Raw genomic sequence first — 13,584 nt, 5'->3', positions numbered from 1 at the left:
AAACCTTAGAACAGATCTATACTCCAAAGCTATACTGACCCTTATCCTAGCTCCAAACCTAAAAGCTCCCTCAACACTAACCTCACCTCAATCCCTTAATGCTGTACAAATCCTAGTTCTAGATAAAAATCATGAAACTTCTTAGACCTTACATTTAGCTCCAATCCCTTATCCTCTCCAAACCCCAATCCTAGATATAACCCTTAAGCCTGTTCTAACCATGGAAATAGTCTTAAACTCTAAGGCTCTCCCCACTCTAACCCTGAATCCATACCTTTCACCCCTACAAACACTTACCCTAACTCCAAACCCTAAGACTCTTCTAAACCCAACCCTAGATCTAACAGTTAAGCCTATTCTGAACCTAAGTCTGGCTCCACACCATATGGTCTCACAAACCTAAATATACCTCAATGATCCATGGCTGTACTGACAATAAACCAAGATCCAAACCCTAAAGGTCTCACATGCCTAACCCTATTTCCATGAACTAAGACTGTACTAACCCTAACACTACCTGCAAATCCTAAAGCTATCATGACCCTTACCTTAGCTCCAAACTCTAAGGCAAGCCCAGCCATAACCCTAGATACAACTCTGAAACTAATATTAAACCTAACCCTAGCTCCAAAGTCTGAAGCTTTCACATCTCTAACCACAGCTCCTGACCATGAAGCTCTTTCAATCCTATCCAAGTGAAAAAAGTCATCTCAAGAATACTAATTTCAATGGTGCTACAGAGCACTATAGTGTCATTTTTGACAAATTAATGATTATTGCGCTCAAAAAGTACTAAGAAGCTACAGCTATTTGTGGAGATATATAATACTCTAATTGGCCAGAAATTGTGCAAAATCATAACTTTGAGTTAAGTGTGCTTAACTGTACTAAACTGAAGTATGCTTAAGTAGACTTTAAAAATACTTCTGCATATATCTGTAAATAAATATTCTACACATTGTGAACTGAAATGAAATCAAAATGTAATATGCATTACAAATGATTTTACTATTATACACTGAGTAGACTTAAAATACAATAAAACATACACTGAATACGTCTTTATTAAAACACACAATCCAGTATCCAGTCTTGGATTTAGTTTCCAAAAGAAATGACATGACATATCAACAACTACAGTCATTATAAACACAGTTAGCCTAATTCTGATTTACCTACCCCTTTATGATTCAACCAAGTTCTTGCCACATCAAATATCACAGAAAATGACAACTGGCTTTTATAGTTTTGAACACTGAGAGCAACTGCCTACAATTTTACACAGGAAAAATGTGAAAAGATTGGGGAAGGTAGTTTGGGGCATGATTCACAATGATGGTGAGTAAAAGGGAGTAGACAAAGCCATATATGCAAATAGGAGGCCTCAAGAACCAATGAGAAAAATGTGAATTTTACTCAAATATGTGGTATTCCCAATGCAAACCCATTGTATAGCACTAACCCAATATGGCTGACACAGTTAGTGCAATTGTAAAGAAATATCAAAATGGAAGAAATGATGACATATATTTGCTAGTACAAATACTACATCCTTAGACAAATATCAGTATGTTTTAAATACAATTAATTGCAGTTTTTGTTAAATAGTGTAACCCTATATTTAACCCTCCAGCCCAAATACTAATCTTAAACCTAGCTTCAAACACTTAGGGTGTCATAAACCTTAGAACAGATCTATACTCCAAAGCTATACTGACCCTTATCCTAGCTCCAAACCCAAAAGCTCCCTCAACACTAACCTCACCTCAATCCCTTAATGCTGTACAAATCCTAGTTCTAGATAAAAATCATGAAACTTCTTAGACCTTACATTTAACTCCAATCCCTTATCCTCTCCAAACCCCAATCTTAGATATAACCCTTAAGCCTGTTCTAACCATGGAAATAGTCTTAAACTCAAAGGCTCTCCCCACTCTAACCCTGAATCCATACCTTTCACCCCTACAAACACTTACCCTAACTCCAAACCCTAAGACTCTTCTAAAACCAACCCTAGATCTAATACTTAAGCCTATTCTGAACCTAAGTCTAGCTCCACACCATATGGTCTTACAAACCTAAATATACCTCAATGATCCATGTCTGTACTGACACTAAACCAAGATCCAAACCCTAAAGGTCTCACATGCCTAACCCTATTTCCATGAACTAAGACTGTACTAACCCTAACACTACCTGCAAATCCTAAAGCTATCATGACCCTTACCTTAGCTCCAAACTCTAAGGCAAGCCCAGCCATAACCCTAGATACAACTCTGAAACTAATATTAAACCTAACCCTAGCTCCAAAGTCTGAAGCTTTCACATCTCTAACCACAGCTCCTGACCATGAAGCTCTTTCAGTCCTATCCAAGTGAAAAAAGTCATCTCAAGAATACTAATTTCAATGGTGCTACAGAGCACTATAGTGTCATTTTTGACAAACTAATGATTATTGCGCTCAAAAAGTACTAAGAAGCTACAGCTATTTGTGGAGTTATAATACTCTAATTGGCCAGAAATTGTGCAAAATCATAACTTTGAGTTAAGTGTGCTTAACTGTACTAAAGTGAAGTATGATTAAGTAGACTTTAAAAATACTTCTGCATATATCTGTAAACAAACATTCTACACATTGTGAACTGAAATGAAATCAAAATGTAATATGCATTACAAATGATTTTACTATTATACACTGAGTAGACTTAAAATATAATAAAACATACACTGAATACATCTTTATTAAAACACACAATCCAGGATCCAGTCTTGGATTTAGTTTCCACAAGAAATGACATGACATATCAACAACTACAATGTTTATAAACACAGTTAGCCTAATTCTGATTTACCTATCCCTTTAGGGTTCAGCCAAGTTCTTGCCACATTAAATAACACAGAAAATGACAACTGGCTTTTATAGTTTTGAACACTGAGAGCAACCGCCTACAATTTTACACAGAAAAAAAATTGAAAAGATTGGGGAAGGTCGTTTGGGGCGTGATTCACAATGATGGTGAGTGAAAGGGAGTAGACAAAGCCAATATGCAAATAGGAGGCCTCAAGAACCAATGAGAAAAATGTGAATTTTACTCAAATATGTGGTATTCCCCATGCAAACCCATTGTATAGCACTAACCCAATATGGCTGACACAGTTAGTGGAATTGTTAAGAAATATAAAAATGGAAGAAATGATGACATATATTTGCTAGTATAAATACTACATACTTAGACAAATATCAGTATGTTTTAAATACAATTAATTGCAGTTTTTGTTAACTAGTGTAACCCTATATTTAACCCTCCAGCCCAAATACTAATCTTAAACCTAGCTTCAAACCCTTAGGGTCTCATAAACCTTAGAACAGATCTATACTCCAAAGCTATACTGACCCTTATCCTAGCTCCAAACCTAAAAGCTCCCTCAACACTAACCTCACCTCAATCCCTTAATGCTGTACAAATCCTAGTTCTAGATAAAAATCATGAAACTTCTTAGACCTTACATTTAGCTCCAATCCCTTATCCTCTCCAAACCCCAATCCTAGATATAACCCTTAAGCCTGTTCTAACCATGGAAATAGTCTTAAACTCTAAGGCTCTCCCCACTCTAACCCTGAATCCATACCTTTTACCCCTACAAACACTTACCCTAACTCCAAACCCTAAGACTCTTCTAAACCCAACCCTAGATCTAACACTTAAGCCTATTCTGAACCTAAGTCTAGCTCCACACCATATGGTCTCACAAACCTAAATATGCCTCAATGATCCATGGCTGTACTGATACTAAACCAAGCTCCAAACCCTAAAGGTCTCACATGCCTAAACCTATTTCCATCACCTAAGACTGTACTAACCCTAACACTACCTGCAAATCCTAAAGCTATCATGACTCTTACCTTAGCTCCAAACTCTAAGGCTAGCCCAGCCATAACCCTAGATACAACTCTCAAACTAATATTAAACCTAACTCTAGCTCCAAAGTCTGAAGCTTTCACATCTCTAACCATAGCTCCTGACCATGATGCTCTTCCAATTCTATCCAAGTGAAAAAAAAGTCAACTCAAGAATACTAATTTAAATGATGCTACAGAGCACTATAGTGCCATTTTTGACAAACTAATGATTATTGCGCTCAAAAAGTACTAAGAAGCTACAGCTATTTGTGGAGTTATAATACTCTAATTGGCCAGAAATTGTGCAAAATCATAACTTTGAGTTAAGTGTGCTTAACTGTACTAAACTGAAGTATGATTAAGTAGACTTTAAAAATACTTCTGCATATATCTGTAAACAAACATTCTACACATTGTGAACTGAAATGAAATCAAAATGTAATATGCATTACAAATGATTTTACTATTATACACTGAGTAGACTTAAAATATAATAAAACATACACTGAATACGTCTTTATTAAAACACACAATCCAGTATCCAGTCTTGGATTTAGTTTCCAAAAGAAATGACATGACATATCAACAACTACAGTCTTTATAAACACAGTTAGCCTAATTCTGATTTACCTACCCCTTTATGATTCAACCAAGTTCTTGCCACATCAAATATCACAGTAAATGACAACTGGCTTTTATAGTTTTGAACACTGAGAGCAACTGCCTACAATTTTACACAGGAAAAATGTGAAAAGATTGGGGAAGGTAGTTTGGGGCATGATTCACAATGATGGTGAGTAAAAGGGAGTAGACAAAGCCATATATGCAAATAGGAGGCCTCAAGAACCAATGAGAAAAATGTGAATTTTACTCAAATATGTGGTATTCCCAATGCAAACCCATTGTATAGCACTAACCCAATATGGCTGACACAGTTAGTAAAATTGTTAAGAAATATCAAAATGGAAGAAATGATGACATATATTTGCTAGTATAAGTACTACATACTTAGACAAATATCAGTATGTTTTAAATACAATTAATTGCAGTTGTTGTTAACTCGTGTAACCCTATATTTAACCCTCCAGCCCAAATACTAATCTTAAACCTAGCTTCAAACCCTTAGGGTCTCATAAACCTTAGAACAGATCTATACTCCAAAGCTATACTGACCCTTATCCTAGCTCCAAACCTAAAAGCTCCCTCAACACTAACCTCACCTCAATCCCTTAATGCTGTACAAATCCTAGTTCTAGATAAAAATCATGAAACTTCTTAGACCTTACATTTAGCTCCAATCCCTTATCCTCTCCAAACCCCAATCCTAGATATAACCCTTAAGCCTGTTCTAACCATGGAAATAGTCTTAAACTCTAAGGCTCTCCCCACTCTAACCCTGAATCCATACCTTTCATCCCTACAAACACTTACCCTAACTCCAAACCCTAAGACTCTTCTAAACCCAACCCTAGATCTAACACTTAAGCCTATTCTGAACCTAAGTCTAGCTCCACACCATATGGTCTCACAAACCTAAATATACCTCAATGATCCATGGCTGTACTGACAATAAACCAAGATCCAAACCCTAAAGGTCTCACATGCCTAACCCTATTTCCATGAACTAAGACTGTACTAACCCTAACACTACCTGCAAATCCTAAAGCTATCATGACCCTTACCTTAGCTCCAAACTCTAAGGCAAGCCCAGCCATAACCCTAGATACAACTCTGAAACTAATATTAAACCTAACCCTAGCTCCAAAGTCTGAAGCTTTCACATCTCTAACCACAGCTCCTGACCATGAAGCTCTTTCAGTCCTATCCAAGTGAAAAAAGTCATCTCAAGAATACTAATTTCAATGGTGCTACAGAGCACTATAGTGTCATTTTTGACAAACTAATGATTATTGCGCTCAAAAAGTACTAAGAAGCTACAGCTATTTGTGGAGTTATAATACTCTAATTGGCCAGAAATTGTGCAAAATCATAACTTTGAGTTAAGTGTGCTTAACTGTACTAAAGTGAAGTATGATTAAGTAGACTTTAAAAATACTTCTGCATATATCTGTAAACAAACATTCTACACATTGTGAACTGAAATGAAATCAAAATGTAATATGCATTACAAATGATTTTACTATTATACACTGAGTAGACTTAAAATATAATAAAACATACACTGAATACGTCTTTATTAAAACACACAATCCAGTATCCAGTCTTGGATTTAGTTTCCAAAAGAAATGACATGACATATCAACAACTACAATGTTTATAAACACAGTTAGCCTAATTCCGATTTACCTACCCCTTTATGATTCAACCAAGTTCTTGCCACATCAAATATCACAGAAAATGACAACTGGCTTTTATAGTTTTGAACACTGAGAGCAACTGCCTACAATTTTACACAGGAAAAATGTGAAAAGATTGGGGAAGGTAGTTTGGGGCATGATTCACAATGATGGTGAGTAAAAGGGAGTAGACAAAGCCATATATGCAAATAGGAGGCCTCAAGAACCAATGAGAAAAATGTGAATTTTACTCAAATATGTGGTATTCCCAATGCAAACCCATTGTATAGCACTAACCCAATATGGCTGACACAGTTAGTGAAATTGTTAAGAAATATCAAAATGGAAGAAATGATGACATATATTTGCTAGTATAAGTACTACATACTTAGACAAATATCAGTATGTTTTAAATACAATTAATTGCAGTTGTTGTTAACTCGTGTAACCCTATATTTAACCCTCCAGCCCAAATACTAATCTTAAACCTAGCTTCAAACCCTTAGGGTCTCATAAACCTTAGAACAGATCTATACTCCAAAGCTATACTGACCCTTATCCTAGCTCCAAACCTAAAAGCTCCCTCAACACTAACCTCACCTCAATCCCTTAATGCTGTACAAATCCTAGTTCTAGATAAAAATCATGAAACTTCTTAGACCTTACATTTAGCTCCAATCCCTTATCCTCTCCAAACCCCAATCCTAGATATAACCCTTAAGCCTGTTCTAACCATGGAAATAGTCTTAAACTCTAAGGCTCTCCCCACTCTAACCCTGAATCCATACCTTTCACCCCTACAAACACTTACCCTAACTCCAAACCCTAAGACTCTTCTAAACCCAACCCTAGATCTAACAGTTAAGCCTATTCTGAACCTAAGTCTGGCTCCACACCATATGGTCTCACAAACCTAAATATACCTCAATGATCCATGGCTGTACTGACAATAAACCAAGATCCAAACCCTAAAGGTCTCACATGCCTAACCCTATTTCCATGAACTAAGACTGTACTAACCCTAACACTACCTGCAAATCCTAAAGCTATCATGACCCTTACCTTAGCTCCAAACTCTAAGGCAAGCCCAGCCATAACCCTAGATACAACTCTGAAACTAATATTAAACCTAACCCTAGCTCCAAAGTCTGAAGCTTTCACATCTCTAACCACAGCTCCTGACCATGAAGCTCTTTCAATCCTATCCAAGTGAAAAAAGTCATCTCAAGAATACTAATTTCAATGGTGCTACAGAGCACTATAGTGTCATTTTTGACAAATTAATGATTATTGCGCTCAAAAAGTACTAAGAAGCTACAGCTATTTGTGGAGATATATAATACTCTAATTGGCCAGAAATTGTGCAAAATCATAACTTTGAGTTAAGTGTGCTTAACTGTACTAAACTGAAGTATGCTTAAGTAGACTTTAAAAATACTTCTGCATATATCTGTAAATAAATATTCTACACATTGTGAACTGAAATGAAATCAAAATGTAATATGCATTACAAATGATTTTACTATTATACACTGAGTAGACTTAAAATACAATAAAACATACACTGAATACGTCTTTATTAAAACACACAATCCAGTATCCAGTCTTGGATTTAGTTTCCAAAAGAAATGACATGACATATCAACAACTACAGTCATTATAAACACAGTTAGCCTAATTCTGATTTACCTACCCCTTTATGATTCAACCAAGTTCTTGCCACATCAAATATCACAGAAAATGACAACTGGCTTTTATAGTTTTGAACACTGAGAGTAACTGCCTACAATTTTACACAGGAAAAATGTGAAAAGATTGGGGAAGGTAGTTTGGGGCATGATTCACAATGATGGTGAGTAAAAGGGAGTAGACAAAGCCATATATGCAAATAGGAGGCCTCAAGAACCAATGAGAAAAATGTGAATTTTACTCAAATATGTGGTATTCCCAATGCAAACCCATTGTATAGCACTAACCCAATATGGCTGACACAGTTAGTGGAATTGTAAAGAAATATCAAAATGGAAGAAATGATGACATATATTTGCTAGTACAAATACTACATCCTTAGACAAATATCAGTATGTTTTAAATACAATTAATTGCAGTTTTTGTTAAATAGTGTAACCCTATATTTAACCCTCCAGCCCAAATACTAATCTTAAACCTAGCTTCAAACACTTAGGGTGTCATAAACCTTAGAACAGATCTATACTCCAAAGCTATACTGACCCTTATCCTAGCTCCAAACCCAAAAGCTCCCTCAACACTAACCTCACCTCAATCCCTTAATGCTGTACAAATCCTAGTTCTAGATAAAAATCATGAAACTTCTTAGACCTTACATTTAACTCCAATCCCTTATCCTCTCCAAACCCCAATCTTAGATATAACCCTTAAGCCTGTTCTAACCATGGAAATAGTCTTAAACTCAAAGGCTCTCCCCACTCTAACCCTGAATCCATACCTTTCACCCCTACAAACACTTACCCTAACTCCAAACCCTAAGACTCTTCTAAAACCAACCCTAGATCTAATACTTAAGCCTATTCTGAACCTAAGTCTAGCTCCACACCATATGGTCTTACAAACCTAAATATACCTCAATGATCCATGTCTGTACTGACACTAAACCAAGCTCCAAACCCTAAAGGTCTCACATGCCCAACCCTACTTCCATCACCTAAGACTGTACTAACCCTAACACTACCTGCAAATCCTAAAGCTATCATGACTCTTACCTTAGCTCCAAACTCTAAGGCTAGCCCAGCCATAACCCTAGATACAACTCTCAAACTAATATTAAACCTAACTCTAGCTCCAAAGTCTGAAGCTTTCACATCTCTAACCATAGCTCCTGACCATGATGCTCTTCCAATTCTATCCAAGTGAAAAAAAAGTCAACTCAAGAATACTAATTTAAATGATGCTACAGAGCACTATAGTGCCATTTTTGACAAACTAATGATTATTGCGCTCAAAAAGTACTAAGAAGCTACAGCTATTTGTGGAGTTATAATACTCTAATTGGCCAGAAATTGTGCAAAATCATAACTTTGAGTTAAGTGTGCTTAACTGTACTAAACTGAAGTATGATTAAGTAGACTTTAAAAATACTTCTGCATATATCTGTAAACAAACATTCTACACATTGTGAACTGAAATGAAATCAAAATGTAATATGCATTACAAATGATTTTACTATTATACACTGAGTAGACTTAAAATATAATAAAACATACACTGAATACGTCTTTATTAAAACACACAATCCAGTATCCAGTCTTGGATTTAGTTTCCAAAAGAAATGACATGACATATCAACAACTACAGTCTTTATAAACACAGTTAGCCTAATTCTGATTTACCTACCCCTTTATGATTCAACCAAGTTCTTGCCACATCAAATATCACAGTAAATGACAACTGGCTTTTATAGTTTTGAACACTGAGAGCAACTGCCTACAATTTTACACAGGAAAAATGTGAAAAGATTGGGGAAGGTAGTTTGGGGCATGATTCACAATGATGGTGAGTAAAAGGGAGTAGACAAAGCCATATATGCAAATAGGAGGCCTCAAGAACCAATGAGAAAAATGTGAATTTTACTCAAATATGTGGTATTCCCAATGCAAACCCATTGTATAGCACTAACCCAATATGGCTGACACAGTTAGTAAAATTGTTAAGAAATATCAAAATGGAAGAAATGATGACATATATTTGCTAGTATAAGTACTACATACTTAGACAAATATCAGTATGTTTTAAATACAATTAATTGCAGTTGTTGTTAACTCGTGTAACCCTATATTTAACCCTCCAGCCCAAATACTAATCTTAAACCTAGCTTCAAACCCTTAGGGTCTCATAAACCTTAGAACAGATCTATACTCCAAAGCTATACTGACCCTTATCCTAGCTCCAAACCTAAAAGCTCCCTCAACACTAACCTCACCTCAATCCCTTAATGCTGTACAAATCCTAGTTCTAGATAAAAATCATGAAACTTCTTAGACCTTACATTTAGCTCCAATCCCTTATCCTCTCCAAACCCCAATCCTAGATATAACCCTTAAGCCTGTTCTAACCATGGAAATAGTCTTAAACTCTAAGGCTCTCCCCACTCTAACCCTGAATCCATACCTTTCACCCCTACAAACACTTACCCTAACTCCAAACCCTAAGACTCTTCTAAACCCAACCCTAGATCTAACAGTTAAGCCTATTCTGAACCTAAGTCTGGCTCCACACCATATGGTCTCACAAACCTAAATATACCTCAATGATCCATGGCTGTACTGACAATAAACCAAGATCCAAACCCTAAAGGTCTCACATGCCTAACCCTATTTCCATGAACTAAGACTGTACTAACCCTAACACTACCTGCAAATCCTAAAGCTATCATGACCCTTACCTTAGCTCCAAACTCTAAGGCAAGCCCAGCCATAACCCTAGATACAACTCTGAAACTAATATTAAACCTAACCCTAGCTCCAAAGTCTGAAGCTTTCACATCTCTAACCACAGCTCCTGACCATGAAGCTCTTTCAATCCTATCCAAGTGAAAAAAGTCATCTCAAGAATACTAATTTCAATGGTGCTACAGAGCACTATAGTGTCATTTTTGACAAATTAATGATTATTGCGCTCAAAAAGTACTAAGAAGCTACAGCTATTTGTGGAGATATATAATACTCTAATTGGCCAGAAATTGTGCAAAATCATAACTTTGAGTTAAGTGTGCTTAACTGTACTAAACTGAAGTATGCTTAAGTAGACTTTAAAAATACTTCTGCATATATCTGTAAATAAATATTCTACACATTGTGAACTGAAATGAAATCAAAATGTAATATGCATTACAAATGATTTTACTATTATACACTGAGTAGACTTAAAATACAATAAAACATACACTGAATACGTCTTTATTAAAACACACAATCCAGTATCCAGTCTTGGATTTAGTTTCCAAAAGAAATGACATGACATATCAACAACTACAGTCATTATAAACACAGTTAGCCTAATTCTGATTTACCTACCCCTTTATGATTCAACCAAGTTCTTGCCACATCAAATATCACAGAAAATGACAACTGGCTTTTATAGTTTTGAACACTGAGAGCAACTGCCTACAATTTTACACAGGAAAAATGTGAAAAGATTGGGGAAGGTAGTTTGGGGCATGATTCACAATGATGGTGAGTAAAAGGGAGTAGACAAAGCCATATATGCAAATAGGAGGCCTCAAGAACCAATGAGAAAAATGTGAATTTTACTCAAATATGTGGTATTCCCAATGCAAACCCATTGTATAGCACTAACCCAATATGGCTGACACAGTTAGTGCAATTGTAAAGAAATATCAAAATGGAAGAAATGATGACATATATTTGCTAGTACAAATACTACATCCTTAGACAAATATCAGTATGTTTTAAATACAATTAATTGCAGTTTTTGTTAAATAGTGTAACCCTATATTTAACCCTCCAGCCCAAATACTAATCTTAAACCTAGCTTCAAACACTTAGGGTGTCATAAACCTTAGAACAGATCTATACTCCAAAGCTATACTGACCCTTATCCTAGCTCCAAACCCAAAAGCTCCCTCAACACTAACCTCACCTCAATCCCTTAATGCTGTACAAATCCTAGTTCTAGATAAAAATCATGAAACTTCTTAGACCTTACATTTAACTCCAATCCCTTATCCTCTCCAAACCCCAATCTTAGATATAACCCTTAAGCCTGTTCTAACCATGGAAATAGTCTTAAACTCAAAGGCTCTCCCCACTCTAACCCTGAATCCATACCTTTCACCCCTACAAACACTTACCCTAACTCCAAACCCTAAGACTCTTCTAAAACCAACCCTAGATCTAATACTTAAGCCTATTCTGAACCTAAGTCTAGCTCCACACCATATGGTCTTACAAACCTAAATATACCTCAATGATCCATGTCTGTACTGACACTAAACCAAGATCCAAACCCTAAAGGTCTCACATGCCTAACCCTATTTCCATGAACTAAGACTGTACTAACCCTAACACTACCTGCAAATCCTAAAGCTATCATGACCCTTACCTTAGCTCCAAACTCTAAGGCAAGCCCAGCCATAACCCTAGATACAACTCTGAAACTAATATTAAACCTAACCCTAGCTCCAAAGTCTGAAGCTTTCACATCTCTAACCACAGCTCCTGACCATGAAGCTCTTTCAGTCCTATCCAAGTGAAAAAAGTCATCTCAAGAATACTAATTTCAATGGTGCTACAGAGCACTATAGTGTCATTTTTGACAAACTAATGATTATTGCGCTCAAAAAGTACTAAGAAGCTACAGCTATTTGTGGAGTTATAATACTCTAATTGGCCAGAAATTGTGCAAAATCATAACTTTGAGTTAAGTGTGCTTAACTGTACTAAAGTGAAGTATGATTAAGTAGACTTTAAAAATACTTCTGCATATATCTGTAAACAAACATTCTACACATTGTGAACTGAAATGAAATCAAAATGTAATATGCATTACAAATGATTTTACTATTATACACTGAGTAGACTTAAAATATAATAAAACATACACTGAATACATCTTTATTAAAACACACAATCCAGGATCCAGTCTTGGATTTAGTTTCCACAAGAAATGACATGACATATCAACAACTACAATGTTTATAAACACAGTTAGCCTAATTCTGATTTACCTATCCCTTTAGGGTTCAGCCAAGTTCTTGCCACATTAAATAACACAGAAAATGACAACTGGCTTTTATAGTTTTGAACACTGAGAGCAACCGCCTACAATTTTACACAGAAAAAAAATTGAAAAGATTGGGGAAGGTCGTTTGGGGCGTGATTCACAATGATGGTGAGTGAAAGGGAGTAGACAAAGCCAATATGCAAATAGGAGGCCTCAAGAACCAATGAGAAAAATGTGAATTTTACTCAAATATGTGGTATTCCCCATGCAAACCCATTGTATAGCACTAACCCAATATGGCTGACACAGTTAGTGGAATTGTTAAGAAATATAAAAATGGAAGAAATGATGACATATATTTGCTAGTATAAATACTACATACTTAGACAAATATCAGTATGTTTTAAATACAATTAATTGCAGTTTTTGTTAACTAGTGTAACCCTATATTTAACCCTCCAGCCCAAATACTAATCTTAAACCTAGCTTCAAACCCTTAGGGTCTCATAAACCTTAGAACAGATCTATACTCCAAAGCTATACTGACCCTTATCCTAGCTCCAAACCTAAAAGCTCCCTCAACACTAACCTCACCTCAATCCCTTAATGCTGTACAAATCCTAGTTCTAGATAAAAATCATGAAACTTCTTAGACCTTACATTTAG

This window comes from Salminus brasiliensis, chromosome 7 (genome assembly GCF_030463535.1).
Source record: "Salminus brasiliensis chromosome 7, fSalBra1.hap2, whole genome shotgun sequence".
Taxonomy (NCBI): Eukaryota; Metazoa; Chordata; class Actinopteri; order Characiformes; family Bryconidae; genus Salminus; species Salminus brasiliensis.
The sequence above is the reverse complement of the archived record's forward strand: the minus strand, read 5'-3'. Positions refer to the sequence as shown.